The sequence below is a fragment of the Leopardus geoffroyi genome, chromosome E3 (genome assembly GCF_018350155.1).
Source record: "Leopardus geoffroyi isolate Oge1 chromosome E3, O.geoffroyi_Oge1_pat1.0, whole genome shotgun sequence".
NCBI lineage: Eukaryota > Metazoa > Chordata > Mammalia > Carnivora > Felidae > Leopardus > Leopardus geoffroyi.
This window is the reverse complement of record NC_059340.1, coordinates 33,641,000-33,661,691: the sequence shown is the minus strand read 5'-3', so window position 1 is coordinate 33,661,691 and position 20,692 is coordinate 33,641,000. Positions and strand designations below refer to the sequence as shown.

At 48.7% G+C, this 20,692-nt stretch overlaps 1 protein-coding gene and 1 long non-coding RNA gene across 2 annotated transcripts in view; one reads left to right on the top strand and one right to left on the bottom strand.

Moving 5' to 3' along the window:
- The window catches only part of GRIN2A (glutamate ionotropic receptor NMDA type subunit 2A), a 373,011-nt gene that overhangs the window by 160,182 nt on the left and 192,137 nt on the right, over nt 1–20,692 (bottom strand). The gene's annotated exons all lie outside the window — the stretch shown is intronic.
- LOC123589659 lies at nt 671–10,831 on the top strand. The gene is made up of 2 exons (XR_006708428.1): nt 671–2,851; nt 9,417–10,831. It is a non-coding gene; the product is annotated as an uncharacterized LOC123589659 (long non-coding RNA).

Below are 20,692 nucleotides of genomic sequence, written 5' to 3'. Positions count from 1 at the left end.
ATAACTTCAAGGAACTCAGATGATGTAACAGTTCAGGAGTGGAGAGGAACACCACTTTAGATCTGCCAGTCCGCCGCGCTGGAGCCGATCAAAAGAATGTGAAGCAGGAGTCAGCCAGGCAAAGCTGAGGGCCAGGGCGGGGTAAGGAAAGCCATCTGAGAAGAAGGAGCGGCATGAGGTAGGAAGGGGTTTGGCAAGTTCAGGGAACAGAAGGAAGATCAAAACAGCTATAGTTTAATGAGCGAGGCAGAGAGAGAGAAAGGTGAGAGATGAATGAGGGCAGAAGGCAGAGACCATATCACACAGCACATGTCCTGAAGATCACGGAAAGAGGTCTGATTTAATTCCCAGGTCAGTCTCACTCCAAACAATTCATCTATTAAATGCACCAAGGAGTATCTTCTGGCAGGGAAGCTGGGAGACGACCTGGGGGTGTGGGGGTTTCATGTGAGGCAGCCCAATTCTTTCCTTTATAATTCTGATCTGTGCCAAGAGAGGAGCCTATATGGATGGTACAGTGAGGCACAGAACTGTTTGCACATAACGATCTACCGTTGAGTCAACTGGTACCCTAACGTCCAATGGTGTGCCTAGAACTCCCATGTCTGCCTGGGCATTCCAGACCCAGTCCCAGTCCGTCATCCAGACCCAGGCTCCTCCTCTAGCAAGTGATGCGATGCCAGAGGAGAGAATACACAGAGAATACACAAACGCATGGGGAGATGCATTCCTTGAGTCCCACCGCAACTAGTTGGGGACAGCCCAACGCCCTCTATGTGCTTCAGAACCACACGATGATTGCTGCTCTGGGACCCAGCCCTGCTTTCTAGATCGTTAGCAGCCTGGCCAAGAAGAGACACCTGCTGAGACCGAGGCTCTTATTTCTGTGCAAGGACACAGCAAAAGCCCAAACTGGCTTCACCCGGTGCTCTGTCAACCTGCGGGTGAGTGTCTGACTCAAGGCTCCTAAACCGGGTCGTTCGTGATGATGGATTGTCTGAGGCTGGGTCCAGCCACTCTCACATAGAAAGCCACAGGGAGATTCTACCTGACCAGAGACCAATGAGCACTGAGTCAGGTCTCCGAGCTGCTGATAAACCCAAGTATGGGGCATCTTTTTTCTTTTTCTCCCAGTCCCAACCGTGACTGAGCTACCAGCCTTGCTCTATGCACCAGAAGCCCTTTCTTTCAGGTTTGTTTTCTTAGAGAAGCACAAGCCTCTCTGAGACACGTGACGGGCACCTGTTATTCCAACCACCGAGCATCCCCTCTCTTCCCTTCCTGGTTAATAGTGAATTTCCACAGAGAGCCATCAGCCAAACCCACTGGCTCATCCAAACCCCACAGTGTCAGCCATCAGTTCAGGGGGAGGAATGTGTCCCAACAGGTCCAATCAGCGTGACTCTTGGGATTTCTGGAAAAAGTGACTGGGCAAAGACAGTTTCTCTTATTGTTAAACTTGAACCTGGAAGGATGCTCAGCCAGGATTTCTGGCAGCCATTGGCCACCATGCACCATCTTGAGCGCCAAAGGCGAAGCGGAAAGATAGTTACCAAGTCCTGATACGCTTGGTGAGCATCTTGTTCCGGTCACACCTGAAGCCATCGCACCCTCGTTGCCACTGCATGTCCCAATTAATCACCTCATTTTGCTTAAGCCCGTTTGAATGAGCTTTTCGGTCACTGGCAAACAATGATTCCTGACATCACGTTGGCTAGGAAAAAAGGTGGGAGAGTAACGGCATTCATTCTGAGCTTGGATTACAAAACTACGCTGTCCCTCCGCTTGTCACCCTTCCTGTCTCTGACCTGCACTTTTTCCCCAGGATCAGCTGCCTCTCCCCACACAGCTCCCTCCTCCCTGCGTGAGCCCTTCATCCTTCCTTTGTTTCTGTTTTTCCTTTAATATGTCACCGAGACTGGCTCCCGCTAAGGGACTCTGACAGCCACCGCTGCCATGACCCAGACGAAAGACAGGACAAGTTGCCACCAACAATAATCGCTTGTCGCTATGCTGTTGCAGCAAGGAGAAAACACAAACAGGTCCTGTTTGTTAAGCTTTCGTCTCTGGCTGTCACACTCAGAGGGCCACTGCCGGACTGAAGGAGGCAGCTTTGTTTGTGGAAAAAGGAGAATTTCAGGCTTTCCCATAACCCTTGTGAGGGGCAGGCCCCGGCCGTAAACATTAGAGTAGAAATGTCTTCAAAATGCCCCTGGTTCTCTAACAAATGTCTACAAAGAGCTCTGAGAGCTGAACCTCGGGAGGTAATTACCTCTCCCTTTGGGGGTCTGTCTGTTGGCGCGACTGAAGGCACAGAGGGCTCAGCCTTGGCCCCTTCCTCTTACTCAAGATATGGGGTACCTGCGAGGCTCCATTTTCTCGTTCGTGAAGTGAAGGGTATTTGTTCCCTCCTTGAAGGAGCTTGTTGTGATTGAGATAATGCATGTGTGGCTCTCGCACATCAAGAGCTTGATTCATGAGAGCTCGGATTACGGGGGTTGTTGTCCTCGCGAAAGAATCAACCGGGCTGGCGACAAGGAAACCCACAGCACTACCACCCGCCAGCGCAGCATTAATGCAAACGCGAAGAGCCCTCCTGTGGCTCCTCCCCACGTGTTTCCTAAATGTCCCAGTAAGGACACACGACTCCGCAGCCGCTCTGACTGTGTGCCGGGCACCGAGCTGACAGCAGGTGGACAAGCCGTCCGGGGCTCACGCTGAGAGCCTAGCACCCCCAAGCCCCGCAGGGCTGGGCAAACGAGGATGGCTCGCCAGCTAAGCAGAGAGTTTTGCAGCCGTTTAATCTGCAAAGTGACCTTTCAGGAGAAGTGTTTCAGTTCCCATTTTACAGGTGAGGAAGTTGAGGCTTATCGAGAGGTCCTTACTTATTTTAATGAGCCCAGGAATCCCTGGGGGATCTTGCTCCACGGCAGATGCAGATTCAGATTCAGCGCACGGTGGCAATGAAGATGCCGGTCCACGGACCGAGCTTGGAGGAGTGGTGCTACAGGGTTCTTTCCATCCAGCCTCCCCGGCTGAGACAGCCACGTGTCACAGCCTGTCAGTCCCTGTATCTCACTTGACAAAGGGCTTTGCGGCGGTGGGGGCCCGTGAGTCAGAACGTACGGTGGGGAAGGCAAGGAAGAGGGGCTTCCCCAGGGTGAACCATCCCCACTCCCGGGAGAGAGCTGGAGCCACCCAGGGACCAGGGGAGTGGTGGCCGCCACCCAGATGGTGTCCGTGCCCGTGTGCCGTGCGACAAAGGACTGCACGGGGCACGGCCACCCTCCCTCCTGTTCTCTGGCCCGGCTGCAGACTGGAGCCAGTCGCCGAGTCTCCCCGCACCTCCACGTTTTCATCTGTAAAATGGACCTAGTGGGACTCTGGTTACCTGGAGGGGTGCTGGGTACCCAGGACTTGGCGACAGGCAAGAGCCCCGTGAACCACGGAGTGCAGACAAACGAGCCAGCTCACCCACCGCACGTGGAGCGGCCGCCTCCTCTTTTGTCCTCTCCCCCACCTCCACCCCCACGGCGCTCGCGGAACACGCTGTCCAGGCCTCTACCGTCAATCTCGTCAGCAGGTATTCCGAGTGTCTATTTAAGTATCTGTCTCCATGCAACTAGATTCATGCTAATTCATCTCCGCAGCAACAGCACCCAGCCCGGCTCCGCGTATCTGGTGGAGCTCGGAGCGCGTTAGCGGAAGGTATGAGTAAGCGGAGGCATGAATGAATGAATGACAGAGTGAAGGAAGGAGTGAGAGAGGCAGCGGCTGAGTTAGGGGTGCGGATGGAGCCGGGGACGTGTGGCCGCCTGCGTGTGGCGCGAACGCGGGCGTAAGTCGAAGGAGCCGGAGGCGGATCTCAGGAATCCTCTCCTGCCCGAGCTCTGACAATCTGAACGCGGGAAACAAATGCACAACTTCGGGGGAGGCTGGGCTCGTATCCCTGTGTCTCCACTCTTGCCACTTGCTGTCCAGAGCTCGGGACTCCAACAGGTTCAGACAGAACGGTGGCCCCGCCCCTCCACACCCAGGGAACAGATCCGACGTCCACACTGCTCAGGGCTCTCGTGAGCACAGGGCATCTCGTTCCCCTCCCCAGTCCACACCTCACTTCCAAGCCCCTCTCGCTACCTCTCCTCGGCACAGGAAGCCAGACGCAAAACGTGTGACGCCATGTGCGCGACGCGACCGGAACAGGCGAACCGCAGAGGCGGGACGCGCAGCCTGCCCGGGGCCGGGACGGAGGCAGAAATGAGAAACTTGGCCGACGGGCCCTGGGTTTCCTTTGGGGGCGATGAAAAAGTTCCGGAAATAGGACGGTAGTTGCATCACACGGGCCGTGTACTTAATGCCACCGAGTTGTACGCTTTAACAGGATTGCACGGTAAACCTTACGTTATATGGGTTTTACTGTAATAAAAAAAAAAAAATCCATGAAGCAAGCAAGCAGAGCCTGAAGCTGAAGTTAGAGAGGCTTCTCCCAGGTTCCTCCCTGGAGTGAAAGGGGACCTTTGGACCTCATGGACCTCCCTGGAGTGAAGGGGAGCCCTTGGACCTCATGGTGGCCTGAGGCGCTGGACCAGGTGGAAGGAAGAAGCTCCTAGGGGCAGGGGATCCTTTCAGAGAGCACACTGCCACCCACCTCTCTGTTCCCCAGGGACCCAAAGTCCCCGAGCAGCCTTGCGGTCATCAGTCACCCCCGACCCTGCGGAGCCTACAACTTAGTGGGCTATGACAACAACCTTCTCTGGACGGGGCCACCGAGCAGGCATGGCCCTTCCCGTTCTTTCGCACGCTGTAACAGGGGGGCTGTAACTGCTTTGCAAGAGCGCAGACCCCGCAGTCGCGGGAAGGGAGTCGGTGTGGTGGCAGGCACACTGATCTGGCGATGACACAGAGCTGAGTTCAAACCTCTGCTCTCCCACATAGCAGCTCTGTGGCCTTGAGAAACTGACTCAACAGCGTTAAGCCTCCGTTTCCTCCGCCGAGAGACAGGAAAAGCAACCGCCACCTACCCGCCTCGTCGATAAGATGAGCCCTGCGCACAGCCCGTCAGCATCGTGCCTGACCCACACTGGCTGCTGTCTCCAGATTGTTGATTGCGGAGCGCTCGCCTTCCCCACGGCGTCTCATTTAACCATTGGTACAAACACATGCAGGAGACAGTGTTCACGTCCGAGGGCATTAATTTGGATTTTGTTCGATCCCAAAGCATTCGCTCCCCACCACCGAGCAATGGCACCCCTCCTCTTTATGAATTTTAACCTGCTTGCTAGGTTAAACGGGGCGGGTGGGGGGGGGTGGGAGGGGATCCTGTTACATATATTCAAATACCGCCCCAAGATCATCCTTCACTGTCTTCTTCCTCTAAAAGGGATGTTTCCAGATAGCAGAACGAGCCCCAGACCAACACCAAGAGATTTAGCCACCTCTCATCGGCCCCATTCCACTAGGACATAACATTCTGCGTGCTAATCGCTTCCCCCACAAAGCTAACAGCACGTGGAGCTTCCCGTAACATACACAGACCCAGGAATTTTAAGAGCATCAAGCTTGCTCATCTCTCATACTCTTGAAGACCAGGAGACCAAACATGGATGCCACTGGCCCCTCGAACAGGATGACACTCCATTCTCACGCGTCCGCTTGTGCTCTGTGTGCACACGCACGAATCCAAGGGCTACACCCATCTGTTTCCCCCAACGAGTAGGAAGCAGGACCCGCTGGAACTCAGAAAAAGAGGATGGACTCATTGTGACCTGAGTTCACCATCACATTGAACCCCGCGCTCAAAAGGCATTAGGAAATGGTAAACAGGGAGTGGGAAGAGAGAGGTTTTAACAGAAAAATTGACGGTTTGAGTGTTTTCCTAAGAACTGGCATAAAAGGGAAAATTGAATGTCAATTCAATGTGGATTCAAAGTGACGTGCAGCCTCTGGAAAGGGTTCCAAATGACTGTTTGAAAGGAAGAAAACACAATCGATGACGGCCCATTTGTGTTCCTGCTCAGCCCCAGGGGCTCCAGTTCCGGTCACACTCAGGGCTGGAGTTGGGCCAAGACCCGGTCGGCTGCGGAGCTCTGCAGGCTCAGGCTGGTTCGTCGTCTCCAGAGTCGTTGGGCATGGCAGGGACCCCTTCTTCAGAGTCTCTGAGGCGGGGAGCACCCCAACACGTCACCCTCAGGCATTCGGTATTTGCTGCAACCCTGTGGCAACCATGAGAAACCCGTGGATGGCTGTCTTTCTTCCCGCTTTATACATGAGAAAATCAAGACCAGAGATAGGTGAGGGAACCTCGCTGGCCTCCTAGACTCACTCGGTGACAAAGCCACAGAGCTCGGCCCATCCTCAGGGGGCCCACAGTCCAGAAGGGCTGACAGCCAAGACCCGGGAATGAACAGGGAACCAGGGGTGGATCCAGAAAGAGGGAGTCCACCTGACCCAGTGAGAGGGGGCATAAGGGTCCAGAGCAGGTGACCCCTTCACTGTTTCCAAATGGAAGGCAACTGGGCACAGGCCAGAGAGGCCCATAGAGAGTGTCCGTGCAAAGGGCACAGTGTGCAAACTGCAGAAGTATAAAGCATATGGCGTGCACAGAGAACAGCAAGCAGCTTGGGGCCAAAGAAACATAAGCAAAAATGCCTGGAATAGGGGAAGCATGAGGCTGGGGGGCAAGGGGGGAGGTGGGCCCAAGGGGAGGCCCGTGCTTCTGGCTCAGATGTAGAGCACCATAGGATCTGGTTTCAAACACTTAACACCTTCACGTTCCATGTAACTCCTATGGCTTCCTTACCATGTTTACTGTTTCCTGTCTGGTTGTCCCTGGTAGAATATAAGCTCTATGAGGTCAGGAATATCTTGTCTGATCATTTGCTCGTTGGTGTATCCAAGGTATTTGCAGTCGAGTCTGTCATATAAGGGAACTTAGTAAATAATATTTTGGCACTGAGTTGAAGATGTTCAAATCCTTGCTGGAAGGAGATGGGGGGGGGAGTCAGCTAAGGAGAAAGTGGGGGAAGGAGAGAGAAAGAAGAAAAATAAAGAAGGAGAGAAGAAGAAAACAAGGAAGGAGGGAGGTGAGAGAAGTATGGAGGCAGGGGTGGGGGAGGAGAGACACAGAAAGGGAGCAGAAAAAGAAGATAAGGAGCTAAGGTTTTCTGGGGTTGATGAGAAGAATCCTTATAGAATTTTAAGCAGAGATGTGACGGGACCAGATTTCTGTTGTCTGAAAGGACAGCTCTGGCTTGAGGACGAAATAACAGAGACAGGAAGGGCATGCGGAAAGGCCACCAAAGCAATCTCAGGGCAGGGAGAGACACCTGAACTTGGGTAGTGGTGATGGGGACAAAGCAGAGGAGAAAGAGTCCGGGGGTCCTAAGCAGGTGGCATCCAGTGGCTTCGGCAACCAACTGAGGGGACTGGCAGGGGGTTCTGGGGTGTGGAGGAGAGGGGGATTCGAGGAGGCCAGCTGGGTGAATGGCAATGTCACTTAGAAACGTGGAGAACAGGTGACGCACCTTGCTCCCTACCTCATGGTTGCACCCCTGCCAGCTGGCACCATGCCAGGCATAGAGTGGTGGCTCGGTGAGGGAGTGAGCCAGGGGGCCAAGGGGGTCCGAGGCTGGGGTAGGGGTGGGGTCCCTGGGTGGCTCAGTCAGTTAAGTGTCTGACTCTTGATTTCAGCTCAGGTCATGATCTCATGGTTCATGAGTTTGAGAGAGGGTGACAGGTGTCTCGAGGGTCCGGGAGCACAGAGACTGGAAGGTACTGCTGCACGGGGCAGGGAGAGGCTCACTGGAGTGTGAGTGGAGGGGACAGAAGCCAGGCCTCAGAGTGACCCACAGGAGGGAAGGAGACACAAGAACGGAAGGAGACCATAGAAGAAACCCCCACACCTCCTAACTGAACCGTGCACCATGCTTCTTGTCAAACACGAAGATATTCTGAGACAGAAGAAGCCCTCTCGATCATGGGGTTCAAACAGGGGCCAGGTGGCTGTCCCACCCCTTGTTCTCTCTTCCCGTTCGCCAGGTCCTCCACACCCTTCCTGTTGGGCTGGGCTAAGCAACGTACGCAAGGAAACACAGAAAAAGTCTGAAAGTAGCTCCCTCTATGCAGAAGGACGCCGAATGATTCTCTTTAATTCCGAAATGTACGCTCGCAATACGCCTTCGATGCTGAAGGAGCGGCCTTCCTTAGCTCTTCGCTCTGGACATCCCTCTTTCTTCGCAGGGCAAACAGACAACCTAGCTGGGATCTGCTCCCAAGAGCACGAGGAAGGTCTGCAGAGGGGGACCACCTCTCAGACGTCCTCGGGGGCAGAGGCGGCGGCTTGTTCCAGCTCGCACACACTGCATCACCTTTCTGGGGCTGTCTCCTTGATGGCTGCCAGCACCTCCTCGTCTGAACAGGACAGACAGACAGAACACCGAGGGGCCGTCCGACACTTGGCTCATTCACAGCTCGCAAAGGCGTCTCCTTTCCTGAAACTCACGTGAGACTGAGTTTGGACAGTTCTGATATTAGAGACCAACTGTCTTCGTTTTGCTCATCCCTGGCCAGGCGAAGCTTTCAGCCCACGAATCAGAAAAGCAGAGATACCACAGGGACGAAAAAAGAGTTGGGGTTTTAATGAGCCTTCTGCCTCTAAGGGACACTACCTTCCCGACACTCCGATGCGGGAGTGTGGGGAGGGATGTGGTTTCCCTCACCTGGGATCATGAGATCCTTATCCCGCAGGCTGTCTGGTTGGGATGGGGGAAGGATTTGGTGTTGATCCTATGGACACTCAAATCCCTACAGCCAACTGCCTGAATCAGGAGAGAGTTTCACCCTCCTGGCCCCATGAGTTTACCTCCACTCTGGCACTGACCACTCACTGTCAAAATGCTCTACAGTGTGGCCTATAGGTGCCAGCAGGGTCCGAATCCTGTCACCTTGTAGGCTCGTCCCAGACCACATGCTGCCTTGCTTTCTCCTCTCGCACTACAGTGATGACCCCTCATCCCCTCGTGCTCATGCTGTTCCATTTCCCTTGGAAAGCTCCCTCTGTAAGCAGATAGGGTCAGGGGTTTCCGGAGAAAGAAAGAGGAGACACAGTTTTCTTAACATAAGAGAAGTCGTTTTAGACCTCCAGACATTTTGTGATTGATGCCTGACTGGCACTACTTGCCTGAGCACATTTCTTGCGGAACTTCCTGGGATATGTTACAATTGCAGAAAAATGGACCTCAGGAATTAATGGTTTTAAGGGAACAGAAAAATGTAAAAACAAACAGGACTACCAAGCCAGGAAATGCCCTAACCATATCAGAGACAATAAATCAGTGATAAAACTTGCAATGCTGTTTCAAAAGACTGACCCAACACACATTTTGCAGTCTTTTTTTTTTTTTTTTTTTTTTTTGCAGGATTTAACCCTCTTTGGGCAAACACTGGACCAAAGGGAGCCAGAGAACTGATGATGCCAATTCTTGCTGGCCCCCAGGACTTTGATCCACCAGGACCCCAGGATTTCGACCCTCCAGATCCCTGGGACTTTGATCCATCAGGACCTGGACTCTGTCAACTTACTGGATGACTTGTGCCCCAATTCTAGACTTCCCTTGCCAAGCCCGTCACGAACGTGCATGCATCTTTAGCTTAAAACTTGCCCAATTTTGTTGTTCGGGGGGGAGGGCACCGTTTGGGGAAAAATCCCCAGTAGACTCCCTATTTGTTGCACGCAAACCACTTCCTGATCCCAGGGTCTGGCTTGGTTGTGTCTTTTGGCCCCACTTCTGCCAAGAGACGAACCCACTTTCAGGTGGCACCTTCTCATTTTCACTCAGCCTTTATTTCATTGCCAAATTCTCACTTGTTAAGAGATGCTCTTCCAGACCTCCTTGGTTAGGTCAACGTCCTCCCTCCTAAGGCTCTTTCTTGTATTTTCATAGCACGTCATGTGGCTGTTAATTGACATTTATTTATAGGCTGTTTTGAGTGAGTGCATGAGACTGAGTGTGTGAGTGTGTGTGTGTGTTGAGTGTGCGTCTGTCCCCCACTGGAACTTACACTGACTGCAGACAGGCAGGCACCACGTGTGATATTTTATTTCATCTGTTCTACTTCGTCTTACTAATCACTGTATCCCCAGCACACAGAGGGGTCTGATTCAATTTTTGCTTTTGTTTTGGTTGACTGGTTTGTTTTGAATGAGGCGAGGAGTCTTGCCTGGGGTGGGTCAACGTGAATTAGGTTCTCAAGTCACACAGCACCAAGGAAGACACTTAACTCAGGTTCCCTCCCCACCTCCAACTTCCCTATGCCAGGAAGCCTAGCAGGCTGCATGGCCTTTGGGCAGAAAGTTCCGGCACCTTATGCATCATGCTCACGAATCTCGGGCAGCCACTGGGTGTTGGTTCCTACCACCGTTTCCACGTCGTTCCTGAAAGTCGTTGCATCATCCTCAGAAGGTTTTCTGGCTCAAAGTGGTGGTTAAGAAGCAAAACTATTCCCGGGGCTGGAACCAGCCCCTCTGAGCTGCTGGCCAGAACACCAAGGTTTGTACCAGGCTAGTTAAAGGCAACAGACAGACCTTCTTCACGTGTAGCTGATCCTGGAGTATGGAGCTTGAACAGAATCCACTGTCGTCTGTCTTTCATTTTTGTTTCTGTTGTTGTATGCTTGTTTTCATCTAAACGTTTAAAACTTCTACTTTCGCCAAAAAGCAACATGACGCCCGTGTTTAAAGCGAAGAGGAATAAAATCTCAGATTCTCAAGGGTTCTGTACAAATGCCAGTTTATAAGGCATGTACGTGTCTCTGGGAAAGTCACTTTATCTCACTGATCCTCAGAGCCTCAGTTTCTTCATGGGAATGACAAATAGCAACAGCTTCACCAACTTCAAAGATCACTCAACTGTGTCTTTAGCTAATTAATTCCATTATTTGTTCATCTCTCTGTACCAGGCACTGTGCCAAAGGGTGGGGATCCGTGGTGGAAAAAAAAAAGAAAAAAAGAAAGAAACCAGCCATGGAATCTGTATCCACAGAGCTTATGGTCTCAAAGGGAGAGACAACCATTAATCAAATAATCACATGAATGTAAAATCAGTAATGACATTCATAATTTGAAGGAAAGCTTTAGGGTGCTTGAAAAACCCACACTGAAGGAAACTAAACAGTCTAGATGGTCAGTGATACCCCCGAGGAAGGGAGGCTGGAGTAGGAGTGATGTAGGCACAGAGGAGAAGAAAGAGCATCGTGTGCAAAGGTCCTGTGGTGGGAGGCAAGTGTGAGGGTCTGAAAGGAAGCCACTGGGGCAGCAGTGGGAGAGATCCATTCTCCACTTTTAAAACATATATTGATTCCTTTATGCACAGAGTACAGGCTATTTGCTTTCTCTCACTTCTCAGTTGCCCACGATCTTTTCACAGCTCTGTTTCATCTCTTTCGAGAATTCCCTGGCGGCTAATCGGAGAAAAGGTGCTAATTACCTTATTAGCACTCTGCTTCTCTGTGATTGCAAAGCGCTCTTAACTTTCTCCACCGTGGGAGTATCACTGGCTTGTCACTCTGGCCCTGCGTGCTCCCTGCCCTGCACCTGTTCTCAGCTAGGAGTGTCGGAACTACCTGGCTCCGGACCCTCGTGGTTCTCGTCGGAAAGATACATCAAAGGCTCTGCCCCGGGTCCGCCCACAAATGGTGGATCCAGGCTGGCCCTGAAAAGCCAGGGCTGCTGGGGCCACACGGCACAGCCGCCGCCTGCCTCACGGGCCATCCAAGGAGGAACAAGGTTTTTCACTTCTAAAAGCACTCCTCAGCATTTGGATCCAATACTGCGATTTCCTTCAAGGAACCTTCTTTTTCACGCCTCCTATCGGGAACAAAACTGCAATCCACAGTTGTCCTCTGCTTATACCGAGCAACCAGAGCAGCAAAAATGAAGCAAATACAGACCCTGAGAGGCAGTTGATACGGGACAGGACATTACTAGAACGATGCAAGTGCATCGTGCCCAAACATGGAGCCAGAAATCCCAGCCACTGGAAAGGCAGCAAGGGTTGGGGCAATTCCAAGTCTTCTTTAACTGGGCAGGTTGACAACACCGAGGTGACCAATGACAACTCAGAAGGTCTAGGTGGCTCACAGAGGTATTTCTTGGACCTCTCTTAACCTTGCCTGAGAACCATTCTAGAGCCCCAGGCAGGAGAACATTGCCTGAATCTCTTCCCGGAGGTTTCTATCAACCACACTCTTAGGGTTCCAGAGCATGACACAGGTCACCCTCCCGAGAGACACTTGCCAGTGAGATGAGGGTCCTCCCCAAAGGGCAGGTTGGCTTGTTTTTGACATTTATGGTGTGTGCCTCTTGAGTCTTTTCTCTCGCTTACACTGGAAGCATAGTAGGATCCCAGCTCTGCGATCTCCAAGCTGGGTGACTGAGAGCAACTTGCTTCACCTCTCTGTGCTTTGGTTTCCTCTTGTGTAAATGGAGATAACAACTATACATTCTGCATCGGAGACTAGGAGGATCAAAGGTGGCAATGATGCAAAAGCACCTGGCATGCAATGAATTCCAAATACATTTAGTTGTTACTATACCTGCCATCTTATGCCATCCAGTCTACCCTGAACTTCCTACCAAGTCCATCTGCCTTAAACACTGACTTGCCCCGGGACTCTAGCTTCCCCTTGCTGGACTGGGCAGTGTTGGGTCTCTAAAGCCAACTTTGTTCCCACACCAGATTGCAAGGTGCCAAATGTATTACTGACTACTCCTCACACCTATCGGTGGCCACGCGTGCGAACACACACACAGATACACACACACACACAGGCATATATATGCATTCGTGCACATAAGTTCAGCATGCCCCTCCATATTTTTACCCATGGTCTCCGAGGGACCTATTCCCATAGATTTTATCTGGTATGAGAGCCTGCAGTGTGTCACAGAAATATTTTTTTTTTATAAAATATTTTAATGTTTATCTTTGAGACAGAGTGACAGAACATCAGTGGGGGAGGGGCAGAGAGAGAGGAAGAGACAGAATTCCAAGCAGGTTCTGTGTTGACACCAGAGAGCCCGACGTGGGGCTCGAACTCACAAACTGTGAGTTCGTGACCTGAGCTGAAATCAGTCGCCCAACCAACTGAGCCACCAAGGCACCCCAGGAATCTTTATTTTAAAAGCAGATTCTCAGTCACCTGGTCCTCAAATTGGCCCTACAACAGACCCAGGGGATGGAAACCTTCTTGCCAAAATGACTATCAAGAATTACAGGGAGGTGAGGAAAGAGTATTTACTCCACCTTGGGCATCGTTGCATATCTTAGCTTTCACACCAGATTGCGAGCTACTTGAGGGGCAAGATTAGAACTTGAAGAGCTTTCTACGTCTCCCTCCCCCCCAGCCCCATCTATCAGGTGCTCAGGAAATATCCCAAGGATTTATTTGGGCAGCTGCTCTACCCCAGCAGACTCCAGAGTCCCCAGGCATGGTGCTGCTCACAACTGTACTGGCCGTGTGGGCATATGGGAGGTGTTCCGCACAACCTGCCGAACGAATTAACGAGTGGATGAATACAGAGGAACTGGAATGGAAAGAGCACCAAGAGAGACGAATGAGCACTAGTTTATGTTGGTACACATGTTCAGTTATGCCCCTCAGCACACATTTGTGCAGCCATAGAGCCTCTCTGCAGGCTCGGGAGTACCTGTTTCCATTCCAATATTTGGTCCTGAGCGTCATGAGGATGAGTAGCGGTCCAGGCCACAGAAATAGGCTGGATTTGCATTTATCTGCTGCAGCGCCCTGAAATCTGCCTGGCAGGACTCAACAGCCCTCTCGAAAAGAGCTCCTTCAACCCTCTAGGGGCTAAAAAGACTAACTTCATCGGCCCGCCCCTGACCCACGCACCAGCTCTCCTCTCTGAACCAAGGGGGAAATTAACCTGACATCTGTCCCCTAGTTCAATTCCTCCTGCAAGCGTTCCTCAGGAAAAGCTCATAATAGGCTGGCGGGTCACACCTGATTTTGAAAAACAAGTTAGGCACTTGGGGGTTTGGAATCCCTTCAATCTATTTGCAGAGCAAGCCTTGTTAGTATTTAAATATGCAACCCGAGCTCCTGGTGTGTGATATCTGAACTCCTCACCTGTGACGATGGATTCCGGAGTCCCTGCTCCCATTTGTTACTCAGGATTTCGGGTGAGCAAACCAAAGGGCCCAAGGAATCTGCAGGGAATTGGTGATGGTGTTCTTGTGGTTGACTTCTCTGATTAATTAAAAAGGTAGCACACAGCAGCAAACCCAGGAATCCATTAAAGGCAATATCCAGTAATGCCCGCAACCTAAGCAAGAGATGGTGTGGCTTCCTGGTTGGGACCTAACTACACTGGCTCAGGTAGGGGACAATAGAGCCTAATAGCGAAGAACATGAGTTTTGCATGGTGCCCTGCACACAGGAGGGGCTCAATAAATAATGTCACACAGTAAGTAATCCACAAACAGCAGTCGAATGAATATTGAATGAAATTCATCACAGCCACTGACTTTATAACAGCCCAGGAAAAAGTTACATAAAAAAGTAAGATAAAATAATAAAGATTACAGCAGAAATATATGAAACAGAAACTAAAACAACACAAGCAAAAACAAAACAAAAAACAATAGGGCAGATCAATGAAACCAGGAGCCGGGACTTTGAAAAGATCAACAAAATTGATAAAGCTTTAGCCAGACTCCACAAAACAAATAAAAAAGGTCTCAAATTAACAGTATCAGAAATGAAAAAGAAATACAAGGGATTATAAGAGAACATTATGAAAAATTATATGCCAATAAATTGGACAAACTAGAAGAAATGGATAATTTTCTAGAAACACATAACCTTCCAAAACTGAATCAGAAAGAAATAGAAAATTTTAGCAGATCAATTACTAATGATGAAATTGAATCAGTAACCAAAAAACTCCCAACAAACAAAAGTGCAGGACCAAATGGTTTCACAGAGGAATTCTACTGAACATTTAAAGAAGAGTTAATGCCCATTCTTCTCAAACTATTCCAAAAAATAGAAGAGGAAGGAACACTTCCAAATTCATTCTATGAGGCCAACACTGCCCCGATACCAAAACCAGATAAAGACACTGCAAAAAAAAAAAAAAAAAAAAAAGAGAGAATTACAGGCCGATATCTCTGATGAGCATAGATGTGAAAATCCTCAACAAAATATTAGCAAACTGAATCCAACAATCCATTTAAAAAATGATTCACTATGATCAAGTGGAATTTATTCCCGAGATGCAAGGGTAGTTCTATATTTGCAAATCAAACAACATGATACATCACAACAAGAGAAAGGATAAAAACCATATGATCATTTCAATAGATGCAGAAAAAGCATTTGACAAAGTACCACATCCATTCATGATAAAAACTCTCAACAAAGTAGGCTTAGACAGAATATACCTCAACATAATAAAAGCCGTATGTTAAGAAGCTACAACTAACATCATACTCAGGGAGGCAAAACAGAACTTTTCTCCCAAGGTCAGGAACGAGACAGGGATGTCCACTCTCACCATTTTATTCAACATAGTACTGGAAGTCCTAGCCACAGGAGTCAGACAACAAAAGAAATAGAAGGAATTCACAATGATTACGGAAAGAGTAAAACTTTCACTATTTGCCAAGGACATGATACAATATATAGAAAACCCTAAAGACTCCACCAAAAAAACTGCTAGAACTGGTAAATGAATTCAGTAAGATCACAAGATACAAAATCAATATACAGAAATCCATTTCATTTTTATACAATAATGAAGTACCAAAAAGGGAAGTTAAGGAAACAATCCCATATACAATTGCAGCAAAAAAATAATAAAATGCCTAGGAATAAACTTAACCAGGGAGGTGAAAGACCTATACTCTGAAAACTAGAAAACACTCATGAAAGAAACTGAAGATGACAAAAACAAATAGAAAGATATTCTTTGCTCACGGATTGGGAGAACAAATATTGTTAAAATGTCCATACTACTCAAAGCAATCTATAGATTTAATGCAATCCTTATCAAAATACCAACAACGCATTTCACAGAACTGGAACAAATAATCCTAAAATCTGTATGGGATCACAAAAGACCCTGAAGAGCCAAAGAAATCTTGAAAAAGAACAAAACTGGAGGTATCACAATCCCAGATTTCAAGCTGTATTACAAAGCTGTAATAATCAATACAGTATGGTACTGGCACAAAAATAGACACATAGATCAACAAAACAGAATACAGAACTCTGAAATAAAGTCACATGGCGACCTAATCTTTCACAAAGATGGTAAGAACATGCAATGGGAAAAAGACAGTCTCTTCAACAAATGGTGTTGGAAAAACAGGACAGCCGCTTGGAAAAGAATGAAACTGGACCACTTTCTTACACCATATGCAAAAATAAATTTCAAATGCATTAAAGACCTAAATGTGAGACAGGAAACCATAGAAATCCTGGAAGAAAGCACAGGCAGTAATTTCTCTGACATCGGCCATAGCAACAATTTCCTAAATATGACTCCTATGGAAAGGGAAACAAAAGCAAAAATTATTGGGACTTCATCAAAATTAAAAGGTTCTGCACAGCAAAGGAAACAGCCAAGAAAACAAAAAGACAACCTATTGAATGGGAGAATATATATGCAAATAACATATCTGATAAGGTGTTAGCATCCAAAATACATGAAGAACTTACACAACTAAACACCACAACAAACAAACAAACAAACAAACAAACAAACTTCCTAAGTAACCCAATTAAAAATGGGCTGAAGATGGGGTGCCTGGGTGGCTCAGCCAGTTAAGCGTCCGACTTCAGCTCTGGTCATGATCGGCTAGGTCATGATCTCGTGATTGGTGAGTTCATGCCCTGCATCGGGCTCCGTGCTGCCCGCTCAGAGCCTGGAGCCTGCATTGGATTCTGTGTCTCCCCTCTCTCTGCCCCTCCCATGCTCATGCTCTGTCTCTTTTTGTCTCTCAATAATAAATAAATGTTAAAATTTTTTTTTAATGGGCAGAAGACAAAAATAGACATTTCTCAAAAGAACACATGGAGACAGAACCACAGACACGTGAAAATATACTCAACGTCACTCATCATCATGGAAATGCAAATGAAAACCACAATGAGATACCATCGTCACACCTGTCAGAATGGCTAACATCAACAACACAAGAAACAAGAGGTGTTGATGAGGACGTGGAAAGAAAGGAACCCTCGTGTATTGTTGGTGGCAATACAAATTGGTGCAGCCACTGTGGAAAACAGTATGGACGTTCCTCAAGAAATTAAAAGTAGAATTACCATGTAATTATCATAGAATCTAGTATACTGGATATTTACCCAAAGAATATGAAAACACTAATTAAAAAAGATACATGCATCCGTATGTTTATTGCAGCATCATTTACAATAGCCAAATTACGGAAGCAACCCAAGTGTCCATCCACAGATGAAGATGTGAGATATATATGCAATGGAATATTCCTCAGCCATAAAAAAGAATGAAACCTTGCCATCTGCAACAATATGGATGGATCCAGAAAGTATAATGCTAAGCTAAGTCAGTCAGTCAGAGAAAGACAAATACCGTATGATTTCACTCATATGTGGAATTTAAGAAACAAAACAAAGAAAAAGGGGGATTGGGGGATGGGTGAAACAGGTGATGGGGATTAAGGGTACACTTAGGGTGAGGAGCATGGAGTCAGGTATAAACTGCTGAATTGCTACAGGATACACCTGAAATAAACTTTAAAATAAATAAGTAAGTAAGTAAATATAAGTAGACAGCTCAGACAGGTGACGGGAACATATTCGTTGCTATCAACCTGTCTCTCACTTTTTAACACAGGACCTGGACCCAACTTGCAACTTTCTTGGTCTCAATTTCCTGACTTACATACTAGAGATAATAACATCTACCATAGGAGTAAGTCATTGTTTCCATTTACATGAGATAATGAATGTAAAATACGCAGCACTACAGTGCCCGGGGTATAATAAACACCCCACAGATGTGAGAGCTTGTTCAATGTACTCACTTATTTGATGGCCCCTTCATTAAGTCTCGATTAGGTACCAGCAGCCACTTTCTCACTGATGCTGTCACCCATTTGCAAGACATCCTGAGCCTGAATCACCAGCTGCCATTCAGATGTGCGTAAGGAGCCATAATCCAGTAAGAGGCTCACCGTCCAGACTGGGACTCATCTAATAGTATGGGGATCCCTGGTGGAGAGCAGCAGTCAAGAGCTTTCTACACTCAACATTACGGGTGAACCTCAAAAACATTCCACTGTGTAAAAGAAGCCTGCCACAAAAAGAATGCATACTACATAACTCATTTATCACAGAAGAGGACAAAAATTTTATATAATGTTCAAGAACGGTCAAAATTAATATATGGTGATTGAATGCAGAGTAGTAGTTGTCTTGGGTTTCATGGGAAGGGAGCAAAAGAGAACTTTCTGGGGCACTGGGAATGCTCTGTGTCTTGATCTGGGTGCTGACGCTACAGCCGTACACACATGCACAAATTCAGCGAGCTGTGTGCTTCAGATCTGTGTTACACTGTATGTAAATTATACCTCCAGAAAGTCTCATTGAGAAAATAAGTAAAAGGATTGTAAGCAACTACCACAGGTTTCCTAACTCTCATGCTCTGTATATTTATTAAAGCCATGCTACTCAGTAAGTCGTCCATTCCGCAGACATTTATGGTGTACCTACTGTGTGCCAGGCACTGTTCCAGGCACTGGAACACAGCAATGATGGGCAGGCCAGATCTAGTGCTATGTCCTGATAAAGACAGGTACTGCAATCCAGGAGCTGGGAGAACTCAGTTTGGTGGGAAGACAGACACAGGCGATGCCATTCTGTGTGGCAGGTGCTGTGATGGGACGTGTGGACTTCTCTGGTGCTACTGATGAACAGGAGAAACGGGTCCTGTGGCCTGACCGCAACTCTGGAGACACATCACAGCCTGAGAGTTGAGCAGAGCTCCCAGGTGGGTCTCGGGAGGAGGCGGGAGTGTCCTCAATGGCCTGAGAGCGAAAGCACAGTTTGAATCAAATGGCGGAGGATGGACACTCAGGGGTCCACACGGAGTTTGATACCAACATGAAGTCTCAGGACCAGCGAGGCTCTGGAACCAACGGTCCAGTCTCGGCTCTACCACTCGATAAACACGTAACTGCGCAATTACGTGGCCTTGGATTCCGCTTCCCAAAAATGTGACTGATACTAACAGTTAACTCACAGGGATCCACTGAGGATGTAGGGAGATCAACCACGGTGTATTCGTTTCCTCTTGCTGCTCTAACAAACTACCATGACTTTGGTGGCTTAAACAGTACCAGTTTGTTATCTTACAGTTCTGGAGGTCAAGAGTCCCTAAAGGGTCTCTGTGAGCTACGATCAAAGAGTTGCACTCCTTTCTGGAGGCTCTAGGGGAGAATCCACCCCCTTGCCTTCCAGCCTCTAGAGGCACCTGCGTTCCTCAGCTCCTGGCTCCTTCCTGACCTATCTGTCCTCATCTCTCTCTCTGCCCACAGCCTGGAAAGGTTCTCTGCTTTTAAAGACCCATGTGATTAAATCAGGCCCACCTGGAAAATCCAGGCTAATCTCTCCATTTCAAGGTCCTTAACCTTAGTCACAACTGCGAAGTCTCTTTTGCCATGTAAAGCAACAAATTCACAGAATCTGGAGATGAGGACACGAACAGCTTGGGGACCATTATGGTGCCTACCACACACCATATTCGCTCAGCACAACGCCCGGCTTGGAAAATGTGCTGGAGAATGGTTAGTTGCTATGATATTACTCTCGTTATTATGACACCAGATTCAAAGAAGGAGGAGAAAGAAATGCCAGAGCCCCGGGGGCCAGTAAGCATGCAAATCTGAACCAGACTAGCTGTCAACCCTGGGAGTGCTCAGATCTTCAGAAACGGCTCCAAAAGGTGGGCAAATGTGGAATTTCCATTTGGACAAAGTTTTTGCTGAAGTAAGACTTTCTCATGCAGTACCATCTAGTGCGTGCTCATGTGCTAGCAGAACAAACACTGAGGGTGCTTCAGCATTTCCATACCAACAGCAAGAACAAATTCCTCTCCTCACTCCCCGTGCTGGATCAACCAGCTGGTCTGGTCTGACTCACAGATGATGATGGCCTGGTGGTGGGTGACAAGAGCCATGTGAGCCATTTGCAAAGAACCCCCAGCAACTGATGGGGTGGAACGAGGCATGCGTCCCCCCAAATTGCCTCAACCTCCTTAAAAGTTGGGCAGCTAGGAAGCCAAGAAATTGAGTACAAGCCTATTGGGCTGGGCTACAAAGTAGAGGGTCTTTGGATAGCTAGTAAACTCTATTCCCTGCATTATAACCAGACGTTTTCATAGATTTGGACACCGTTTAACTGTCTCCCCCCAACACACACACACGTACTTGATAAGACCACCAGCTCCATGAGAGCAAGGACCTCACCAGGAATCAGCAGCCAATCTCCCTGTGTGCCTGGTTCAGTGTCAGGCACATGGCTGGGACCCACTAAAAGGTGTTGAACTAAAGAATGAATGGATGGGTGGGTGGAGAATGACTGATGGAAAGATGAGCAAACCAGGATCACACCCAAGGGTGATACTTAG